We start from the raw sequence: 17,910 nt of genomic DNA, 5'->3' as shown, positions 1-17,910 counted from the left end.
GGGGAGTAGAAGCAAGGAGAGAAGGAAAATTCACCTTGAGAAAACCCAGGTTTCCTTAATGAGCAAAAGATGTTATGCTGAGGACAACACATATTGCAGGAACTTTGTTGGCCAAAAAAAGGAAAAATGCTCTGTCTGTCTCACAGTGCTTACAACCTTTCTGCGCAATGCAAGAATGCAAAGTATATTGGAGAAAAGAAAACTGAAAGAAAGCTTAGGTAAAATTCCCTCTCTGTCATCCCAGTAACCTATATACATGCCATTCTGTTGCCCAACATTACTGCTGCTTGAATGAATGCAAAAGACAGAGGCTGTGCTGAAATCCATAGTGCTTTCTAAATAAAGCTTGTAGTATAGGGAAACATAATTTAATTCCCAGGATAAATAGCCCAGAAATGGAAGAATTTGCTTTTTCATGCACAATGTATAACTTCTCTTGTAATAGAAATAATTTCATCAGCAAATGCTGGTGTTGGCAATACTTTAGCATTGTAGTAACAGTTCTGTGATAAAACAGTTTGTTATTTCTTTTCATTTGTTTTTTCATGATTCATCATATATTATGCACCAGCGATAGTTCTTACCAGTAAAGACTGCTGTGGAAACAACCTCTCAGAACAGTGTTGTATGATGTTGGATCCACTAGTGTCAGGGAGTTTCTTATGGAAGAATTAAATACCACAAAATTAGTTGTACAACGTTCCAATTAAACTTCAGTTTCCTTTTCAAACGCTTGCAGAAATGGCAGCATCTACTATATATTTCTTTCCTTGCAAATTTGTATTTGCTCTTTGGATTTTGCTTTTCAAAAGTTTGTATTTTTATCTAAATTAGTTCAAGCTGTCACCAATACATAAGCATTTTTTATTTTTCTTCCACACAGCAATCCTCCCCAAGAAAACAAAGAAAACAATGCTTAATTCACTGCTTTGCATTTTTCTTATAGATATTGCATGTATTCTATCTCATTATTTATTTCAGCAGCAGATAGACAATACTACTGTAAAAGTGTTTTGTTGCGATGGAGGACTTTTTGGGGGTTTGGTAATAATCTTGGGGGAAGCCAACCAGTGGGATTTGGCAGCTCCATTCTTTTTGCTTTTGCTCCCCTTGGACCAGATGAGTTTCTTACTGGTTCCAATGGGGCTTCTTGTGGGGTAAAATACTATATAACATCAGTGAAGTTATGACAATCTGGCCCTCCCTGTGCAAAGTGATATTCAAAGTCCGCTCCTCTAGGGACTAAGAGAATTAGAGAATCTGCTAAATAACAGCTTTGAAATGTTTTTTTCCTATATAGATGTACTTGTTTTGAATGGGGAGAGGAGTTTCCTGGACAATTTCCGAAGCTGGTGTGAAGGAGGGAGGGTGATGGACCAGCTCAGCAGCTGTTCTGCGAAGCCCCTTGTGTGTTAGGTCCTACACAACCAAAATCGGTCAAGTCTCAGACATCACAGCCTGGCCTCTTGTTTCATCATTTATAACCGTGAAAAGTAAGGGAAAGGTGGGTGCAGAGAGGTCTCATTTTGTTCTAGTGGCATATTTTGACCACTCTGTGGTTATTTTGCTCAGACATAAGCAACACAACACAAGATGTAGGGCACAGTGAAGCAACGCCTGGGAATTCTGCCACTGATGCTAATGGTGTTGCTCTCTAATCCCTTTCCAGCAAAGGCGAGATGATGCATCAGCAAAATGGCCGCCCACACTGGGAGAGACACCAGGACCATTCACAGTTGCCGAGACAGTGAAACAGTATTTTGGGGAGGAAAAAAAAAGAAAAAGCTCATTCCTTAATATATGGTCTTATAGGGTAAATATTTATCCAGCCATCTAAAGGCAGGAGTAATCGCTGCAGTTTTCCCTTCACTCAGAGACTGGAGATTTTCCCTGACTGAAAAAAAAAAAAAGAAGTCCAATTTTGTGTATGTGAAGAAATCAAAGCATTGCCCTTGAAATGGGTTTTTCAGCTGTCTCCTGGGTATTCTGGGGTTAGTTTTCACCACGTGAGGTTCTGAAGTGCATACTCAAAGGTTCAAACACAGGAAAATTGGCTATCACTGCCAGCTCTGTTGGGTGGGGAGAAAGCAGTTCCTTTATAGAAAAAGGGGAAAAAAAAGGAAAGACTTTTTTCTTCTTCTTCTTCCAAGGGACTATACGAGAATGAGCTGGAAGAAGTCTTGACTTTTATTATATCCTGTAATCAAATTTGAGCATCTTATTTGCTTCTTTTCTCCAAGACCACCCTGGCGGTAACAGTCCACACACACACAATTTTGGTATGCATAAACCCATAAATTTCATAACAAAATATAGGAGCTGAGGTTGTAGGAGGACTGTAAGGCAGAAGGTGCTGAAATGTAAAGTCTGTGTGTGTTTGAAGGGATGTCATTTATTACATACTTCTGCCTTTAAAAAAAAAAAAATCCTTACTGTTACCACACAGACTGTATAAATATATATTGCCTAATGCAAGACGGTGTGGTGTAAAGATTTTATGGGCATGCAGTAGCTTAGCTTGAGTAGCAAAAGCCTGAGCAAGCTCTGTATCACCTCAGATGTGTGCCAAGAAAACATGTCCTTGGCATAGGCAGTGAGAACATCCCCAGTGACGCTGCATAGGTGTAAATCTAATGAGGATAATAACCCATATGCTTCAGGGCATCAACCCGTTACTGGCTGCCTGGGATTAGGAAGGAATTTCTCCTTTGGTTGTGTTATTCTAAAGCCATTTATTGTGGGGCTCCACACACTTCTCTCTGAAGCCTCTGCCACTGGCCACTGCCGGAAGAGGATAATGAATTTGATTGACTACCTGGAAGGGCCTGATCTGGCAACTCATGCGCTCTTCTGCGAATTCTGTAATGATGCCTCTTTTATGTGGTTTGGAAAATGTTTTGATGGGGCACTTTGTGCACATCTCTCTGTAATGCCAGCTCCTGTACAGCTTCTTTCATGAATGCATGGAATAATTTAGGTTGGCAGGGAGCTCTGCAGGTCTCCAGTCCAATGTCTGGCTGAAGGCAGGGCTGCTCAGGACCTTGCCCAGTTCAGCTCCGAAAATCTCCAGGGGTAGGAATTTTGCTGTTTCTCTGTCTGTTCCTCCATGGGGACTTCCCAGCAACTTTAGTAGGAGTGACACTTCTACATACATCTGTCTTAACTTGAGCTGTAGAAAGGTGGAGGCTCTCTAGTCACAGTTGGTAATTTTTTCTTTCTCCTGTAATCAAGGGAGAGATATACATGTCTCCTGGTGGAGTTTCTTTCATCCAAAGATAGGTGGCTGAGACCACCCTTGGCCTGAATCATTTCTGGCAAGGTCTGTCTTTCTCCAGTGAACCTGGGAATAACGTAGATATCCCCTTTAGATTTAAGAGCTACGTACTAGGCAGCAATAGTTACCTGGAATGAGTCTCAGCCAAAATACAAAGTCATCCAAGGTGAAGGGAATAGTGACAGCTTATGTAATACAGTCTTATGAGCTGACTAGGAAAAAAAAGGCCCAAAATAGTAGAGAAGGTAATTTCTTAATTTTTAATGGTGTAGAACTACTATTCCTGAGCAACAAGTCCTTAAAGGCAGCAACTTTCTCGATACGACTTTATATCTGACTTATTGTTGCACATCTAAAATCAATGAAGATTTATCCTGTTGAAAAATGGCTTCGGATTTCAACAGTGTCAGCTGAGACTTGAGCTCTGGAAGTTTGATGTGGGCTATCCTTACTGCATCTGCTAGAAAAATTCAGACTGTTACTGTTTCATAGGGAGAGAGAAAGACATTTTAAATAAAATATTGTGAAAAACCACATCTGTCTTTTAGGTGAGAAAGAAAAAATAGTGGGAGGAAAAAGTAGGAAATTCCATCTGACAGAAAGGCAAGTAAAAAAAAAAATAAAAAAAATTACAAAATCTTTTAAAAGATTCTGGCAAGAAAGCATTGGCAGCTCCTAAAATTCCACTGAATTCTAGACTTCCCCAACAAAATCTGCATCCCTGGAACTGGATCTGGAAAATCCCTGGAACATGGTGCTCTCCAAACAGAAAACAAAAGCACAGGTTCTATCACTTGGGGAAAAGAGCCCCCAATATTTTGGGACGAGGTTATTCCAATATATTTCTGCAATGAATTGCTGTTTATTTCTTTTTTCACTTGATAAGCAGAGACCTAATGCTTATCATACAGTCTTTTATATCTCAACAAGTCCCAGTGAATTCTTGAGGATGAGTAAGGTTTTCCTATTCCAGCCTAAAGAGAAAAAACAAGTCAAGGACAATTGAAAAAATCACTTTTTATCCCCATCTAAGAAACTTCCATAGCTTTTATTAGCAAATCCAACTGAAATCCTTCCTGCAAGGCAAAAACTTTGCACACTGTCTTATTTTCAGGATGCCAGGGGAATAAATGGAGTGATGGAATCTGGAAAGACCTCGCTGCAATTCGAAAAGTAACTTTCTCCTTCCTTTCCTCCCCGCCTACTGCCACAGCAGGGGAAAATTATGGGAGTAAGAAAAATAAAGCTCCCGCAATGTTAAAGCTTGCAGCTCTGTCAAATAAAATTTTCGATATTTTTCCGTAAATTATGAAAAAGAGAAAAAAAAAAAAAGGGATTCATGTGTAAGTATGCTGCCTGAATGGTGTGCCAAACTAGTGCGGGCAACCCACACTAAGAGTCCACAGAGCTGCTGCATTCCTCACCCCGCGCACGTGGGCAGCGCTGGATGGGAAGGGAAGCGCGGAGGAGCAGCAGCTTTGGCTTCCCCGGCCTGGGCTGGGGCCAGCATAGCTGTGGCTGGTGCTCCGGAGGCGGTGCGCGGCGACGAGCCCGGACCCGGCACAGGGGGGCTGCCCTCGCTCCCCCGGAGCCAGCAAGAGGCCTCAAAAATGGCAAAGCTAAACACGCTGTCGGTTGCCTTTTTTTTTTTTTTTTTTTATTGTGGGAAAGGGTCTGCTTCTTGAAGGCGGGGGGGAAAAATTTGTTTGTCTTAAAAATCCTGAAAAGGAGGAGGTTTCAGGAAAAAGGAGAAAAAAAGGGTAATGTTTCAATTTGGGTACATTTATATAATATCCCCTTTGGAGCTGTAGTTTGGTTAACCTCTGTGGGTCGAGCTCCCAGCTACAGAAACCTCTCCTCAGGCTCGCTGGCCAGAGAGACTCATGAAACAACCACCACCCTGCTGCTTTGTGGAAGATTTAAGCAGGGAATTTAGTCTCTGGAGAAAAAGGGAACACAACACGCCCAAGCAATCATTGCACTAAGATTTTTTTAATTTTTCTTTGCTAATTTTGTAGGAAGACTACTTTTCTTTTCCAATTAACTCTAGACGGGATTAACATTCTCTGCCTCTGCTTGATCCTCAGGCCATTACAACTGTGTTTTGCTTCTTATTTGGAGGGACATGAAACACATGATTAGGGTCAATGGGATCATGTTGGTTTCTAATGGGAAGAGATTCCATCCAGCGCTTACAAATTGTCCCAGTTAGAAAAAATTAGGTATGCTCAAATCTCCAGGTTTTCCTGCAGGAGTTAGCTCCTGCAGAGCCTCTCTTGATGCTGCTGGTGATGCTGCTGTTGATCCCACTGATGCGTAATACGCGTGCGTGTCTACAAAACCTGGACTTATGGTCTTGTGAGAGTTGGCAGCCAGTTGGTGAATCTCCTTCTCAATATGTAAGATGTCCCAGGTCATGTTTAATGAGTGCCCCGCTGGGTGATGTTTGCAGTCCCGGCACTGGTGTACTTTGGTCGCCCAGGGTAAATCACCTCTTCTCTGCAATGTCGAAAAAGTCACCAACTTTGTAAAAGTGGTGTGAGATGTCATGAGGAAAGTATAATAGGAGAGTTAGGAAATTATGATAATAATTGCAATAGGAGTTTAGGCTGGACCTCTCATTGGGGAGTTATAGGAATAAGTCAGTTGGGGAGTCAATACCAAATTTTAACACAATTTGGTTTAAATATACATCCCTGTGAGTATTCAAGCTATTAATGAGCGGTGTATCTTTTTCAGCCCCTTTCCTCTGCTCTGTCTGCTAGTTATCTGGAGCCTCTTGTAAAGCAGCAGACAGTGGTAATCTCTTTCAGATGCTCCCAGTATCTGTCTGTCTATGTCTTGGCCGGATCACGAGTGAAAAGAGGATCATCAAAACCAGAATAAAACAACACAGCAGCCATCCAGCATGAAGTGATGGAAATTTGTGGGTGAGAGAAGCTGAGTTTCTGCTGTTGCTGTTGTGTTTTGTTTTTAAATGCAGAGGGCATGTCACTGCTTCTCAGTTGTCATTTGCTAGGTCGAAGCGATCTGTGGCTCCAGAAAGCTGTGACGTAAATAGAATAGAAAAGGAAATATTTTGTCAATTGCTGAAGCTGGCCGTATGTTGCAATCAGATGTGCAGGAATTAGAAAAACAAGGAAACTTTGTGTATAGCATCAAAGACAGAGTTGGCTCAGCTTTGGAGAGCAGAAGGATGGCCCTTATTGTTTGTTGACTTTCTCCCAGTTTGCATGCTTACAGCACTTGAGCTCATGGGCATGTTAACGGTGTGTTGACACTGGGAGGCAAAACCCGCGTCTCATGGGTGCAGCGAGCCTGTTAGGCAGCCGAGATATCAGAAGTAGGTTTATAGGGACATTGTCATTGCCCACGGCAGGGGGGTTGGAACTAGAGGATCTTAAGGTCCCTTCCAACCTGAACCATTCTATGATTCTATGATCCTGAGTACCTGGAGCACCTGAGTACCATGACAAGGATATATCTAAAAAAAGAAAAGGTGTCGTTTCAATGGATCCTACAGAATGAGACCGGATATTCGGGGCCATATTGCTATTATAGGTAGTTAAGATCTCTCCCCTGGGCATGTTGTATCATAGCCGTACAGGACTATGCTTGTAGATGCTGAGCAGAATCCTTATCGCCTTTTTGTTCTGCATCAAGTTGTTGTTCTTAGAAGGTTTGACCCACTGTGACCAAATTTCTACTGGAAGTTATTTTTGGCTGGATTCTCAGTGTCTGGTAAGGGTTGATTTTGTGCCGTAGCCATGCTGTTTCTTTAGTGATTTTTAGCAGATTTCTCCTGTGTTTTGTTATTTCTCTTAATGAAAGATGTAGGAGTTAGTGGCCTTACTCTCCCATCATTTTGATGGAAACTGGCCTTGAGGGTTAAAAGTTAGTGGAGAGCTACCGAGACAGGTAGATCCAAAGGGAGCACAGTTAGACAGGACAAAGGAAATTAGTCTATAAAGAGCATTCAATGAGAAGTTCAAGTTGTCTTGGAAAAACACTTGCACAAAAAAATTCCAGTAGGATTTGTTAAAAGTTGGGAAAACGTTGCCAAAACACAATCAAGGTCTTATGCTGGGATGTGTCTGACAATGTTGACTGTTGACTGTACACTGATGCAACATCTGGGGAAGCGTGTTAGGAATTCAGGTCCGACGTGCACTTCACCTCTCTTTCTACCTAATGATCCATATGCACTATTTCAAACATCCCCATTTTTCAAAAATTATCTGATACAAAACACTCCTTTGTTCCCTTCTGGAGCTCAGGTTTCTCTCCCTAACCCCATGTGCTAGGAACCCATAACGGGTGAGATATGCTGCCCGTCTTTGTGTTCATCCAAATGTCAAGCATGCTTCAAGGGATGTTTAGTCCTGAACTATCCTTTTGCGCACCAGGAACAAAGCAACCTTTCCTTGATTTTTGCAGAATGAATGGGCTCTTGACATAGACAGCTTCTCTTTTCCATAACACCTCAAGCACAATATTAGCTCTTGAGTCTTTGTTCATGATTTGAGGCACAGCAGCTCTCCTGTGTCTTCTCTGAAGACTGGATTTTCTTTTGTGTTCACGGGTACATTCTCCAGAGTTCACAGATGCTTGTGTTCGGTGGCACTCTAGGCTGCGTGTTACCAGCCAGTCTCCAAATGTTTGTATAGATTGGAAACATCTCCCATAGCCTATCTGGCCTGGCCCTGTGAGGGACGACAGTAGGGAAGGAAGAGGACATGCATGTGCTGGGTTTATTGCCAGTCCTGAAGCTGCTTGAAGTGTTCTAGATGCAGCTGCTAGGTCCCTCAAACTGTGCTCATCCTGAGAATCTCAAATTAATGGCCATGACTGAAAGCACTGACCACCTGTATTTTCTGAAGTTGTGTCAAAGGAAACAATGGTTAAGGTGAGGAAAGGGAAAGAAAGGGCACTCACTGCTTTCAATATTTTTAAAGAATCATCAGTTTTATTTAAGACTAAAAAAAAAGATTTATATCTAATAAAAGTGGCATTAGTGCAGAGCTAAATAATTAACATAATCGTGTCTAATTTCAGTATAATTAGCATGCTGTAATTAGAAAAGCCATTAGTGTGGCTAATACATAATTAGAACATGTATAAAATTAGCACAAAGGTATTTTAAGTATAGGGTCTGTTGTACTGTTGGTTAATCTGACGCAGTCAGTAAAGCTGCTGCGTCATTTTGCGTTTCAGGTGGCTTCGGGTGGGTAGCTCCTGTACTTGCGTGGCAGAGGGAGCGCTGGAGGGTGGCAGTGCAAATGATACAGCTGTAGTTCTCCGCTGTGAAATCTTTGCTGGCAGAGAGTGTGTTGTCGGGCAAATAATTTTCATGGGAGGATGCTCAAGCGTATAAATTAGCCCTATGTGGATTAACAAGCTTTTCCTGCCTGCATCCAGCAGACAGCACATTTTGGGAATGACCATGCAGTACTCCTCTGGATAGAAAGTGTCTTGGATCCTGTAGTCTTTGGCAGGGCTGTGTCAGTTTTCACCAGCCAGCGGTGTAGTGGCCTTTTGAATTGCGGCTGGACATTCATTAGTGGAGAGGTTAAGCTGCATGAAGGCTATTTAATTACAGACCTACAATGGTTTCTGCATGCTTTCCCTGGAATTCATTGTACGTTCAGGAAGGTGTGTAAATCAAACCACCGGCACATCAGGCGGGGAGGTGGGGGCTGAGCTGGAGGAATTATTGGATGCCCTCATAAAACTTTAAAAGGCTTGAATGTCAAGTTTAAACTCTTGGGGCCTTAAAACTTGAGTCTCAAGGCACTTCTACCTGCTGTTTCATCACATAAGCTTTTCACTGTTCATGAGCTGCAAACCCAAGATGATTATGACTTCTATTTCCCTGCAGTGTATTTAATTTCCCTTTACTGTTGTCATCATACCCATGTCTGAACCACCTTTCATCTCCTCCTACCACTCATCATCCTTTCAGTTGTAGCCAGTGATGCATAGGCTTTTTAAATAGAGTGTTCCTTGTAGGCTCTTATATCAAAATCTGTTTAACCTCTGGTGCTTTCAAGCTTAAGGCAAAATCGCTGCGTATTAACAGTTCTAATGCGTAACTGCACTCAACAGGAGAGTTAGCAAATCTGCAGAGCGATACCGCAGCACAGAGGGGATAAGCGTGCTGCCAGCTGTGGCTGGATGCTCAGCTTTACGCTCCCCAATGAAGCGATGGGTGCCCCACGCTGACCCGATGCAGCAGCCGGAGACCTCTTGTGCCACGGAGCTGTGGACACCCACCCCGGTTGGCCTGTCCTTATAATGTAAGAACTAGAGATGGTCCTAAACCCATCTGGCAGAGTAAGGCAGGCACTGAGCTCTTCCCCCCCAACGCCACAGACAGACTTTCCAGACATTTCCTTGCAATGGTTTTCTTCATGGGAAACACCAAGTGTCTCATCCTCCGCTGTCCCTGCGTCCCAGGGAGCCTCCTTGCATCCTGTCTCCTCGTTCTTTATCTCTGTGTGCGCAGTCTGTCACCGGGGTAATCTTAGACGCTTGGGTCTCTTCTCTGCTGTAGTATTTAAGAGCAAACGCTCTGCATGCACCATCAAAAATGTTGTACATGATACCCTAAGTGACATGGAGATTTACAATCAGATAAAAGTAGCAGCATCCACAGCAAAGCAATTAAGCTGACAACTCGGTGTCTCAGATTTGAATTTAGAGGAAGTTTAGGGTCACGAGCAGTTGAATCTCCCCTTTGATTAGGGTTGGCTGGAGCAAAGCAACTGCAAGTAACAGTTCCTAACGTCTCTGCCAGAAACTAGCTCAGGAAGGCTGGGCTGTGTTGTTGTTTCTGTTTGGCGGCTGGAATTTCTTCATATTGATCCCTTCATCACCCCACAAACCAAACCCTTTAATAGCAGCTGTAGCAAAAATGATAGAAAGTGTGCCTGGGGAGGGGATCCCGTATTGAGCTCTTGGCTTCCCAGTTAGTTCAGACATTACATTTTTTAGGTCAAAGCAACAACAACAATTGTGACAACAGACGAACTTGTAGATAATGGTTTGGTTTGGTAAGTTCCCCATAGAATACTCACTTAATGCAAGATGCTTCAGTTAACACTCAAGTCCAGAGAGAATCTTATCACTTGATGATCATCTTACAAGGGAGAGAAAAATTCTGTGCTACACAGTGCTCATTTCCTACAGTAAGTGAGCCTCTTGGCTCAGTTTAAGGCTTCTTGTCTATTTCCATCCCACATATTTATTGTATCAGTCCAGTTTTATAACATCCTAGAAATAATTCACTCGATTTTCTTTCAGAGTCAGAAACCATGGTTAGGCATTGGATTGCAGAGTATCAAAATGCTTTGCTAATGAGAAATGGGCAAATGAATCTAAGGAAGTAACTCTACTTTCCCTGAATATTTCCTCATGCCTGGGACCAAATCCAAAGCCAAGCTGAGCCTTACTACTAGGATGGATTCGTGTTTTTCCAGTGTTGTTTTTGATTGCTTCTCACATCCCATCCCTGCTTTGGAGTTTGGGTTTGGATAGAAGCAGCAGTGATGAAAGTTATGAAATGGTTGTTTCCGTCATGTCTCTGGCCCAGTCAGCCACAGAAATAGTTAGAAGTTTTGGTGGAGCCTCTGAAAATTCATTTTCAGCCATGAACTTTGGGGAAATCTGGGGATGGCCTGGGAGAGGCTGCGTTCTGGGGCTTTCAAAGCTGCCTAGGAAGATTATCGCTTTGGAAATGCAGACTCTATATGGGAAATAATGGAGATATATCTTCATTTGGTCCTATTTCAGCACCACTGCTAAGGTGCAAGGAGTAAAAGAATAAAGATTCCCCTTTTATCTCATCTTTGTGATGAGAAAAAAACAGGGGGGGGCTTTGGTTTAGCAAACCTTATCAGTTGTTATGATTTGGTTTTGCGAACCTCAAGCTAGGGAGGTTGGGGTCTGTCTTCCATTATATTCTAACCAGAAAGTTCATGCAGAAGAGCTTTTCTGCTCGAACTATCCTGAATTTGTCCTAACTTCAGTTTAATCCCACTCTCAGCCCGTTAAGGTCTGTCTGTCACTGTTGTTAATGCGTTACGATATACTGCACAGGGTTTGATAGACAAGTGAACTCTTGGAGGGTATTTATCATACATGCACACAAGCACACACAGACATATATATCTTATATATATATATATATATATATTGCAGTATTACGAGGTTCTCTTTCATTTGACCACAGTGGTTTCTACTTAGCCACAGAAATCTCATACATATACTAGCCAGCTCCTATTTTCATTTGTGCTGGGGTGAAATCAAAATCTACTCGGCATGCTTCAAGTGAAGGCAGACAGTGTGCCAACACCATGCCACCAAGGGAGAGAGTGCTGTGCTGAATTTTGTCTTCTCTGTCTTTATAGTGCTTGGTGAGCTGCAGCCTAAAGTGGACCAGAAAGAGCAAAATGAACATGGTGATTATGTGCTGGATGTACTGGATGTGAACAAGACTGAGAAATTTAAGATCAACCCTTATAAATACACTTACAGTGTATGCATATAACTAAATTAATAGCAGGCATAACTCTTTTAAAAGTCACTTGACTTTAATTGACATATCAATATAATTGGCAATTATCTTAATTGATATACATGGCATAAATATTGTGCTCTGGAAAGCTTCCAGTCCTTCTTTATTAGCGTATTAAGCCACAACATATGCAGATTACATGGAAATACCACTGAAGCATTTGTTAAAAGAAATTCCTTTCTTATGTTTCTTTCTTATATTTTTTATATACATGTGTATATATGTAAATATGCAGGAAAAAAGTCATGAGGACATACTGAGTATTGTCAATACAGTCTTTTAAACAATTTCAAGTGATTCCACTAAAGGATTTCTACAAGTTTCACACTCTGCTTTTGTGGAAATCAGCTTTCAAGTCAGTCAGGCTAGAGATTAGATCCAAAGATTTAAAACCCCTATAGATCAAAAGCAGATGCTCTTAGAAGACATTTCAGCCAAGACAAGCCGTCTGGGGACATTGTTACAGCGGGAGAAGACAATTTATCATTAAAACATGAAAGCCTCTGTTCAATAATAACCAGATGTATTTAAAAAAAGAAGGAAAGGAAAAGAAAAAGAGAGAGAAAGAAAAAAAAAAATAGGGGTGTCAAGGTCTTGATTCATTTGTCTCCCACTAGAAATCATCTTTATCCCATACTTAGGAAACGAGTGCAGATTCTTTGATGCCAAGACATAATAGAAGAAAAACTGAAACATTTCACATTGTAAATCCTTGGCAATTGTCAAGGAAATTTTAATTATATAAAAATCTGTGATGCCTTCGGTAACGATAAGGAGCAATCAAATTAAAGAACAGTTTCCATGACTTGAAGTAAAAAGGGGGAGAAGATCTAACAGGAGCATTTCAGGTCCTTCTGTCTTTCTTCATACTGGTTTTCCCATCTTCACTCTGACTTAACGCAACTCGGCGACAGTGCTTAGCTTTAACCTAAAACCTCCTCTCCAAATGTCATTTAAGCCTTCCCCATATAGCAGAGGGATTGCTGTGAGCCACAGATGTGTCGGGAAACAAGGGCACAGTGCGATGGGATGAGTTGCCTCCTGGTGTGCAGCATACCCATACGAGAAACAGGAAGTGAAAATATTAAGATCTCATTTTTTCCAGTCTCTAACCACTAGAGAGCATCCCTTCCCAGTGAAATGTATAGCTCTGTAACACAGGAAATGCATTTGCTGCCAGTATATGGGAAGTAGGAAGTCCTCTTCACTCTCTATTCTTGTTTTACAGGCCATACTATAAGAGAGTGGGTGTGATTAACAACATTTGTTATAATATATTTAAAATTATTTCCAGGTCTGTGGTTAGACATTTCAGGCTAAAGTTCCCTCTAGAATGAGTACATCTAAGGACTCGGAGCGAGTGATGTGAAGTCAGGACACGAATTCTTTGCCATTGCCACCAAGCAGGTCACAGAGCAATCTGCCCGAGCTCCCCAGTCCACCCACAAAATGAGACACAAACCTCATGGCTTTTCTCATAGGAATATGGAAGCGAAACGCACATAGCATCAGAGAGATGGGAGGGAACTTGCTGAAAAATGTTTTCATTGATGTTGGTGGAAAACGCTCATTCTTTGACATGGAAGCTTTTGGGAGAAGTATGTTGGTCTTAATAAAGCTCTGGGATGAAATTTTTGATCCGTCAGAAGGAGAGATCTGTGCATCCTGCACAAGTTCAGAGGGGAACACACAACTTGTAGGGCTTTTTTCATACCTTCTTTGAGCCAGGCAGATTTCAACTAAAGTCTCTCATTCCCTGGGTATTCTGAAGGATAGAATCATAGAATCGTAGAATTGTCTAGGTTGGAAGGGACCTTTCAGATCATTTTGTCCAACCATCAACCTAACTCTGCCAAAAACCATCACTAAACCATATGTTTAAGCACTATGTCTAAGCACTAAATACTTCAGGGGTGGTGCCTCAACCACTTCCCTGGGCAGCCTGTTCCAAAATGGAGCAAAAGGATGGGCTCCTCAATCTCTGACTGTGATGAAAACCTTTGTCCTGTCCCTGAGGAACCTTCCCAATAAAACTGTTGTCAAAACCAATAAAGAGAGAGGTTGCCAGATTCAGTAAAATGTGAACCTTATTTTGCCTGTCATATTGAGTATCTTCCATGTGAGGCTGTCTTATCGTCTGCTTTCTGTCTAGCTTCTGCCTGAGGTATCCTTGATAGCGGATTTGCAAGAAGGAACCAACTGATCAGGTAGGCAGAGATGATGGTTGGCCCCTCAAGAGGACAGGGAAGACCGTTTAGAGAGTGTCTCCTAGACTCTGTGACCAGAAATTCTGGAGACACAGGACATAGATGTTTGTAGATTTCCAGGGCTCTTTGAGCACGGAGCACAAGTCAGAGGTCTCTTGGCTGTAGGTGGCTTCTGGGTTCTAATCAAGCACTGCTACAAGGGTTCAAAACCAGGAGATTTTGTCTGGGTGAAAATGTTTTCCAGGGAAAGTATAAGGAGACTGTGCCAAGGTCTGGAAAGCATATCAGCATGCCAGCCCTCTAGGAACTGGAAGCCTTTGGCAAACTAATTCCATTCCTTTTGCTTTGAATAAGAAAAGCAAGGCATTGCCATCTTCTAGTCCAACAAGAACAGTTATGATAGAAAGTACTCAGCTTTCCGGAAAACTCAACTTGGGTGAGCTGGAGAACTGTCACCATAGAAAAAAATGAAATTAATTGTATTTTTATTTCTCCTCTGTGTGCCAAGCATAAATCTGTTTACTGTGCCAAGCATAGTAATGTTGACGTAAAGTATCAAGAAAGCATGAGATGGATGCTAGCTTTTGACTATTCTGTTGATGTCTCTGGAGCCACGTGGTCGTTTGGAGAACTGTGTGGACCAACAGACCCACTGGGGACGACAGTCCTTTAGTGACACATTTTCAAGTTGAAACATGCAGCTATTGGCTGAAGGCATATGGTCTGGTATTGCAATTTCTGCTATTTCAAGTGGGCTTCATCTCCTTTTCTTCATTTGGGAAGAAGTCTCTTTGCATCTGCCTTGAAAGGCAAATGTTCATAAGCAGAGTGGAGTGAAGCAGAGAAATTGAGTCCAGGGCCAGATGACAGCACTGCTGTCATCAGAAAGCCGAGTACTGTCTTTCTTGTTTTGACTCACAGCGGAAGATCTGACTTAATTGGATCCAGACTGGATATCTACGTGGATTTGGAGACCCCAAAAGCTTGGGAGTTCACATCTGGGGTTCTTGCCATAGGTTTAAAGGCAGAAAAAATTGGAGAGAAGGGGCTGTTCAGCAATCAGGGGAAGACAAGATCAAGGCAAGTGTGACTTGCAAGGGAATGAAATTCATTGTCCAATGCTGTTTCAGTTGTACTTGTGTATTCTGCACGTGCAGAACCTCGCCCGTGCTTCTAGGTCCCTTAGTGCCTGGGTTTTGGAAGGTGTAGATCCACTAGCACCTGGGTCCCAACGGCCACCACACTGACGCTGTGGCTGCTGTTGCTGTGCCTGAACAGAAGCTTGTTTAGGGCACAACAAGTGGTTCATGTGGCCACATACACCATTTACACAGTGTGGGAGATCACACACATAAAAGTTTAGTGCAGAAGTGCACAAGCACAGACTCACACAGCCCTCGGGCCTTTTCTGTTAACAATCAGACCCATAAAGCACATTAAAATAAACCTATTTTTACAGCTCTGCACTGCTGTTCAACCAAGCGTTTCAAGAAGCAAACAAAAGCACCCACTGCTCTGGAAATACGAGACTTCATTCCTATCCAGGAGCACAAATTGTACTCAGGAGGGAGTTATGAAACCCTGTTTAAGTTCAAATTTGTATTCAGTTTTACATACCTTTGATTCACCCTTCTGTAGGAGGTGTTTTTAATTTTTAGCTTTTGATAGCTCTATACTTTTGTTGACAAACCATTTCCAAACAGTTTTTCCTCAGGGTTTTGAGAGCATGAGGCAGAAACAAGTGAGGTTTTTTGCTTCTCTTTTCCAAGTGTAAATATATACAAGAGGAAAGTATGTTCAAGTGCAGAGAGCTTTCTTGACAACTGTTTCATGGCTGCCTGCACAGTGAGTTAAAGAGAGCATGAGAAGATGCTCTCTGTCCACTGCGAGCCCGCTCTCGGGCAGGGCTGAGTTTAGGGTCCCTGCGGATGGACCTCGCTGCAGAGTGGCTGAACCCCTCCACGTCTGATCCATCCTGATCACTCAGATGAGGACTGGGTTTCTCATCGGGCACCAAAACACTTTCTGGCTAGAGAGTTCCTCTTTTCGTCAAGGGCAGCCTCGTAGTGTGGACTTAGGACTCAAAGGGGTGACTCTGGGGGGGAGAGGCGGCTACTGTCAGAGAGGCATCCTCTGAGCAAAACAAACAAACAAACAAAAATACTCTCTGTCTTCAAAACAATGTCTTGCAGCATCTGGAACAAAAGAGTCTTGATTTACTCAGAGATCCAAACCCCAAACAAATGAGCATTTATAGTAATTGATTGTAAATGCAGAGTTGTTTGTTCTCCTTCTAATTTCTCTTTGATTTTCCTGAAATCTTTTCAAATAACATCACAAATCCTCTTGCGTTTATCTAGCTAAGCGAGCCACTCATTTTTCCCAAACCTTGCTTGGCTGTAAGGGCTTTAAATATTGCAACACTTGACATAAAGCAAAGATTTTTGCTGATAAGCATGCGTAATGGTTCAAAACTGTTCCAGCAAGCAAATCTGGTTTCTCAAAGGTAAGTGATACAAAAAGCTGGCCTTTGATTAAATATTCCAATCATTACATGCTAATGGTGCATGAAGCTGTGATTTATCAGCCAAAACAATGTGCTGGAAAATGAACATAATTCATTAAGCTTGAACCAAACTCCGCTTGAGCTTTCCACTCACAATAATTCTTGGCCGAGAGCAACTGGTGTCATGCAGCAGAGGCCTGTTTGTAGGAGACTTCTCATTTTTTATGCTGCTCTGCTCTCGAGACAGGAAGCTCGGCCACCTGAGCCGTACTCTGCAGAAAGCAGCCACCTCAGCATCCATCAGCAGCGCTGGCCTGAATGCTTGTAAAAGAACCGGGGGCCACGTGGGGAGGAGGGTATTTTTCTTGCATACCTGTTTCAGGCACTGCGAGCTGGTCCCAGCGTGCCCTGGCCAGACACGAGGTTCAGGACGAGCAGGGACAGATCCTCCCCAGGGCACAATTTCAGGGGCTCGCTCGGCCTCTTCCAACACCGAGTGAAGATGGCAAAGAGTTGTTTTCGCTCATGCTGGGCGCAAGCAGAGAATTACCGCTCGGCTCCGGCGTACCCCTCCTCTCCGCCGGCTCCCGCCTCGCTGCTGGGAAGCTGCGGGAGGATGGACTGGTAGCAGATCCCCTCGCCTTGGCCTCCTGCCTCCGCCCTGGGAGAACAGTGCTGGGCGCCAATGAGATATAATTACTTGTCAGGCCGCAACATGTTTATTTTTAGGCACGCCGATGTGAGCTGGGGACACGGGCTGATCAGAAGTGGTTTCGTGCTCGTTGCTACCTCAGAAGAAGGGTGTTTGACATGGCTGGAGCGCAGGGCTGGAGATGGTGTGCCTGCTGCTAGCAACACGTGGGGCTCTGTTTTGATAACATCCTGGGGCTGGTTATCGTGTGATAACAAGGAGTTAGGTCTGTTTATTAAAAAAAGATGTCTGTTTTGTTACTGTGTCTTTGCTATAAAAGCGGTTGGGGAAAGGAGAGGAGAAGATACCAAATGGATTGTTGGTGTAGCTGCAGAGGAGGTTCATCACTACAGAGATATTTGTACCATCAGATTCAACTCTTAATGTAAATCAGGGCCAGGAAGCAGTTTAGTCTGTTCCCCATAGTCTCAAAACCTCAAAACCGCCGTGATTAAGTTCCTTCTCACCCACTTTGCACATCCAGCTGAACACTGAAGACATAAACCAGAAGAATTTCCTGCCCCTCACATCACTTTATTTCTGTGTTCAAACACAAACACACGGAAGAGAAATAACAAAATGATTTATAAAGTTTAACCAAAACCAACTTGTGAAGCTTTAAGAGGAGGCAAGGGGAGAGGGAGGAAGGTATTTTTG

General features: G+C 42.8%; 1 protein-coding gene and 1 long non-coding RNA gene across 2 annotated transcripts in view; one reads left to right on the top strand and one right to left on the bottom strand.

Annotated features, from left to right (window-relative positions):
• Nucleotides 1-17,910, top strand: part of TRABD2B (TraB domain containing 2B) — a 303,259-nt gene that overhangs the window by 63,537 nt on the left and 221,812 nt on the right. The window lies entirely within an intron of this gene.
• Nucleotides 9,542-17,183, bottom strand: LOC128913628 (uncharacterized). The gene is made up of 3 exons (XR_008468021.1): nucleotides 16,936-17,183; nucleotides 15,674-16,251; nucleotides 9,542-9,880 (listed from the first exon to the last, which is right to left on the bottom strand). It is a non-coding gene; the product is annotated as an uncharacterized LOC128913628 (long non-coding RNA).

This window comes from Rissa tridactyla, chromosome 8 (assembly GCF_028500815.1).
Source record: "Rissa tridactyla isolate bRisTri1 chromosome 8, bRisTri1.patW.cur.20221130, whole genome shotgun sequence".
In the NCBI taxonomy this organism is placed as follows: Eukaryota; Metazoa; Chordata; class Aves; order Charadriiformes; family Laridae; genus Rissa; species Rissa tridactyla.
The sequence above is the reverse complement of the archived record's forward strand: the minus strand, read 5'-3'. Positions and strand labels throughout refer to the sequence as shown.